Below are 5959 nucleotides of genomic sequence, written 5' to 3'. Positions count from 1 at the left end.
GATAAATAACTCAACCGCTGGGTTACGTCTAACCCTGGATCTGAGTAACACTAAAACTACCCAAACATTGGGTTGTTACATTTGACCCAGGAGCTGGGTAACACTAAAAAACTACCCAAACATTGGGTTGTTACATTTGACCCAGGAGCTGGGTAACACTAAAAAACTACCCAAACATTGGGTTGTTACATTTGACCCAGGAGCTGGGTAACACTAAAAAAACTACCCAAACTTTGGGTTGTTACATTTGACCCAGGAGCTGGGTAACACAAAAACTAATACCCAAACACTGAAAAAATAACCCCAAAAAACGGGCTCAACCCAGCATTTGGGTTAAAAAAATAACCCAGGATTTTTTAGAGTGTACCATCTGTTTTAATGGGAGGTAGCAAAATCACTGGTGCTCCTGTTTTCTTCTTGGAATCTCCCCAATACTCCCACCCACCACAGCTATTTCATTAATCTCCTGGCTTGTTTTCAATGGTAGCATACATCCAGTCAGTTGATTTTTTTTCATGCAATAGAGAAACACCGAGTGAATAGTGAACTTGCGTAACCTTACAATATCATAGTTTTGCTTACAAAACTAGGCTCTAAATGTTATATATGAATAATAAAAATTTACTATAGCATCATGAATATTTTAATATCACCACCACCAGAAAAAATATTGTTGTTTTGAGAAAATTTAGTTTGTAAAAATGTATTTTCATGCTCAGAATGACTGTTAGCCATTTAGTTGGTGCTGTAGCTGTCCCCTGCATTAAACGTCCTGTCTTTATGCTTGCTTCTTTGCTCTTACTTCCTTTTTGCATTCTTTTTTTGCAAAAAATCAACTAAAAAATTGTTCTGCCAGGCATTGAAGCACAGGGGTGTGAAACCCACAACATCCTGCAGAGGTGCATCGACATCATCACAGCCCAAACACCATCTGACCTGACGACACCACCCACCATAATCTAAAGTTGGACACCAATGCTGTTCTTATTGTTGTTGCAATAGCAAAATGCATCACAAAGGATCCGCTGGTTTATATACTGCAATGACAATAAACTAATTATGAAACAATTAATGCTATATAAAGTGAATTTTCATGTCCACATCATATGTTAATATTTTAGATAAAATTCACAATTTATTAAAATGATCAGCATACTGAAACCATCTACAGTGTGATTTTGATGTATTCGGCTCATACTAAAGTTTTTATAATGCAACATTCTGCATTATAGTATGGTTTTCAGTTTAAGATCTACAGAATGTAATACACTTGAAACAATGAAACAATGTCCCACACGTCTGCTGTAACTGTTTAGCGTATAATTTACTGCTTTCTCTTGGGCAGTATGCACCAATGAGCTAAATCCTGATTTCCTGAGGAGCTCTTGTCATTTATTATGAAACGAGAGTTTAGTTCCTCTCAGCTCTTGTTCTCATGACATGAATGCAATACATTTCTTATACTCACTGTTTTTGCTGTACACTGAAAAAAATGTTTCATTCATCCAATTAAAAAAAAATTTAGGGTAATAATTCACATCTATATTTTTTAACTTGAGCCAAAGAAAAATAAATAACTTGCCCTAAGGGCAAACTTTTATACAGTTCTTGGCCATAGATCTCAATGCAGGTGCTCCACCTCCTTTTTGGAATCTCCCCAATATTCCCGCCACAGATATTTCATTAATCTTCTGGCTTGTTTTTAATCGTGGCATACATTCAATCAGATTAAGGAGGTGTAATATCTCCTTGCAATATGAGTGCATAAACATTGAGTAAAAAGTGAACTTTACTAACCTCACAATGTCCTAGATTTGCTTAAAGTGTTTCTAAAATGTTGTGCATGAATAATAATTAAAACTATTTGCGCTGCTGCAGAAGCTCATGGAGGATATCACTCGGGAACTGTTTTAACTATACTGGTTAAAATAATAGGCTAGTTACAATAGGTACATGGCAAATTTGCATTCCTACATTTGCATTAATTTCACATGGTGTAGTGAAATTACCCTATTTCAAATTCAGCATATTGATGCATTTGCAGCAGACAATAAATGCATTTTCTTTAATGACCGTTTAAAAGAAATACAAAAAAAAAAAAAAAACAGCAATGAATTTGATACATTCTGATATGTTTTGTGATGTTCATTTTATATAATTTTCAAATGCATTTTTAAGCTACAAATGGCAGTGTCTTTGTTATTCTGTCCATGCTTGTTTCACTTTCCCTGCAGGCATGTCCTATGTGTGAATGGGGGATGGGAACTACATTCTTTAGCGATTTGGTGGTCAATGCCTAAACCATCTGAAGTGACAACGAGGGGCAATTCGCATCAGTACTGGCGCCCTTTTGCCTGCCAATTGCTCTTTAATGTGTTTATGACTTGCAGGATCTGCATTATTTATCACCACATTGATGGGCATTTTACACGATGCACAGATCTGCACGTGATTAGTCGTATTCGCGATTCAATTGCAAACATCAAAAACATGCCGCTAGATGTAGATGTAGATCAAATATGCTGTTTTTATACTTAAGACTTTAGCTCTGTTTTGCTTTACTTGAGAAATGTTTACTTTAACCCCCATAAAACAGCAAAGCGTAAAACAGTCGCAAATGTAGTTAAAGTTACCTGCTTAATTTGACGTCTGTGTCCGATTCGACTAGGAATCATTCACGTGATTCGATTATTTTCAGTGAATCGGTACAATGCAAAGCGTTATGAAAAATACATTTAAATCGTTTCGTGAATTTTAATTTCTAATACATTTTATACTTAAAAAAAAAAATTTAAATGCTGTTAGATTCCTCTCCTCCTGAGTCGTCCCAAGCTGGGGCGAACTCGCTGAACTTATTACGAGTTACCATTTACTTTCTTTATATTCAGTTACCATAAAAAAATCAGTATGTGCGAAATATGCCAGGTTAGCCTAAATTTACACAATACTGTCTTAAAAGGAGTTGTTTTTTAAGGATATATCTTCCTCTCTGGTGTATGCAAATTTCCAGTGCTTATACTTTTATTTTTCCATATTAATTTATACATTATTATTGTTATTATATATTGTTGTTGTTATTATTATTAATTATGAGCTATTCTTTATGTTTATTTTTATTGTTACTCTTAATAATTCATATTAATGTCTTATGTTACTTATACATTCATTATAACTCATTCCTCATTTTATTTTAAATTCATTTTATTTTTTATTCATATTCCGTACACAGTAATTTTTGGTTTGATATATAAAAGGTACGTTTTGTTATGGTTGAAATGGTGTTGTTTTATTATGTAAGAATGTTTTGGTAAGATGTTGGAAATCTTTTCAAAATCTTTTCTGATTGTTCTCTGAATTTGTCTGTCATGCTACTAGATATTCTTTCCAAAAGCTGGCATTTGCAAGGTGATATTTGAAGGTGATATTTGATATTGCTGTTTCTGCTCGAAAGGTGTCAAAACCACAACTCATAATGCTATTTTTATCTGACTTTACCTATTGTTTGGGTCGTGCCTTCGTGACCTAGTCCTGACCCTGACCCAGTGGAGAAATGTATGGCACAGTTTAGACACAATGGATAAGTTCACTTGACATTCATTTAACAGACATACACATCTGGTGATGTTGTAAGAAGATGCATGTTCTCCTGATATATAACTGGCTTCTGAGCTCCCTTTATTCTTCTTGCTCTCTCAGCACATGCCGCAAAGGTCTCTTTCTATGAGGATTATTATGCTCAGATATTTAGATGACTTTGTTATCTCTTAGAGTGCTACAATTTTAGCAAAATATTATTGGTATTATATCATATGTTATCATATATGTTATATTCTGTAATTGTTATGAGCCTGGATCTCCTCGCATCAGCCACTAAAATAAAAAAGTAAAATTCACACATCCTTCATTAAAATAGTTGTAGAATTTTTTTTTTATCAAAATCAATGTGAATATAGACATGAGTGTAATCTACTATTATGATTGTGTGTTTCCTGTATGTAAGGAGGCCTGCAGGAGAGTGTAATGTGTGTAATCAAGTTATTCTACTATTATGAACTTATGTTTCCTGTGTGTATGGAGGACTGCAGGAGAGTAAAATGTGTACAGTGTATGGGGGTAGAAGGACTGTGTGTCACGGAATCGGGTGTGTGGAGGCAGGCAGGACGACGAGGACGACAAGGATTCCAATAATAACATTTCTTGTAGACACAACAAGGCAGGTTCAGGTAGGTGAGACACACACTCGGGGTAACATTAACAATAACCGACACCAATGCTCAGACAGACAGGAACTAATATGGGGTGAATAATTAGAGGCAGACAGGTGAGCACAATGACGGTGATTAACTAATGATTAGACGGGCTAAACCAACACAAAGGGAAGAAACCACAACAAACAGTCCACAGGGGCGTTATAGTACTCCCCCCTCCCGGAAGGTGCGTCCTGGCACCGTAGAAACAGAGGGAGGGGCGGAGGGGGACTAGGAGGAGGATCGTCCAACGGCGGCGGAGCAGGGGGGGGAGGAGCCCGAGGCTCAGGTTGCCATGGTGGAGCCGGGGACTCGGGAGGCCAAGGAGCCCTTCCTGGGCTGAACTCAGAATGAGGAGCCCTTCCTGGGCTGAACTGGGGATCAGGAGCCCTTCCTGGGCTGAACTGGGGATCAGGAGCCCTTCCTGGGCTGAACTGGGGATCAGGAGCCCTTCCTGGGCTGAACTGGGGATCAGGAGCCCTTCCTGGGCTGAACTGGGGATCAGGAGCCCTTCCTGGGCTGAACTGGGGATCAGGAGCCCTTCCTGGGCTATACTCGGGAACAGGGTAGCACTTACGTGGTGCTGGCACTGGAGGGTGCTCTGGAGGAGCAGGCACAGCAAAGCGCTTTCGAGTAGCTGGCACTGGAGGGTGCTCTGGAGAAGCAGGTACAGCAAAGTGCTTTCGAGGAGCTGGCAATGGAGGGTGCTCTGGAGGAGCAGGCACAGCAAAGCGCTTTCGAGGAGCTGGGACTGGAGTGAGTTTTGGGGCTGGAGCCGACACTGGAGCGAGCTCTGGGCTTGCCACATTAACGTCCTTCGGGCTTGCCACATTAACGTCCTTCGGGCTTGCCACATTAACGTCCTTCGGGCTTGCCACATTAACGTCCTTCGGGCTTGCCACATTAACGTCCTTCGGGCTTGCCACATTAACGTCCTTCGGGCTTGCCACATTAACGTCCTTCGGGCTTGCCACATTAACGTCCTTCGGGCTTGCCACATTAACGTCCTTCGGGCTTGCCACATTAACGTCCTTCGGGCTTGCCACATTAACGTCCTTCGGGCTTGCCACATTAACGTCCTTCGGGCTTGCCACATTAACGTCCTTCGGGCTTGCCACATTAACGTCCTTCGGGCTTGCCACATTAACGTCCTTCGGGCTTGCCACATTAACGTCCTTCGGGCTTGCCACATTAACGTCCTTCGGGCTTGCCACATTAACGTCCTTCGGGCTTGCCACATTAACGTCCTTCGGGCTTGCCACATTAACGTCCTTCGGGCTTGCCACATTAACGTCCTTCGGGCTTGCCACATTAACGTCCTTCGGGCTTGCCACATAATCGTCCTTCGGGCTTGCCGCATTAACGTCTTTCGGGCTTGCCACATTGACGTCCATCGGGCTTGCCACAATGACGTCCTTCGGGCTTGCCACAGTAACGTCCTTCGGGCTTGAGTGAGCCGCGGACGGCGGCGGACTGGTTCTGGCTCGGGACCGGACACTCCCCAGACACCGGAAGACACCTTCCCTCCAACTTAGTCCAGTGGTGTCTGGGAGGTCCACGGGGCGATGGTAGTTGGCCCCGAGCCAGAACAGCTGATTAAGGACGGCGTCCTCTAACGCCGTCACCGCTGCGAGCTTGCAGAACTCCCCAGCGTACTCGTAGAAGGGGAGATCCCGGCGGGATATGGTGAGGAAACGAGCAGCGATCTCCAT

Source organism: Sinocyclocheilus anshuiensis, unplaced genomic scaffold (genome assembly GCF_001515605.1).
Source record: "Sinocyclocheilus anshuiensis isolate Anshui unplaced genomic scaffold, SAMN03320099.WGS_v1.1 scaffold283, whole genome shotgun sequence".
In the NCBI taxonomy this organism is placed as follows: domain Eukaryota; kingdom Metazoa; phylum Chordata; class Actinopteri; order Cypriniformes; family Cyprinidae; genus Sinocyclocheilus; species Sinocyclocheilus anshuiensis.
Note: the sequence above shows the minus strand (reverse complement) of the source record.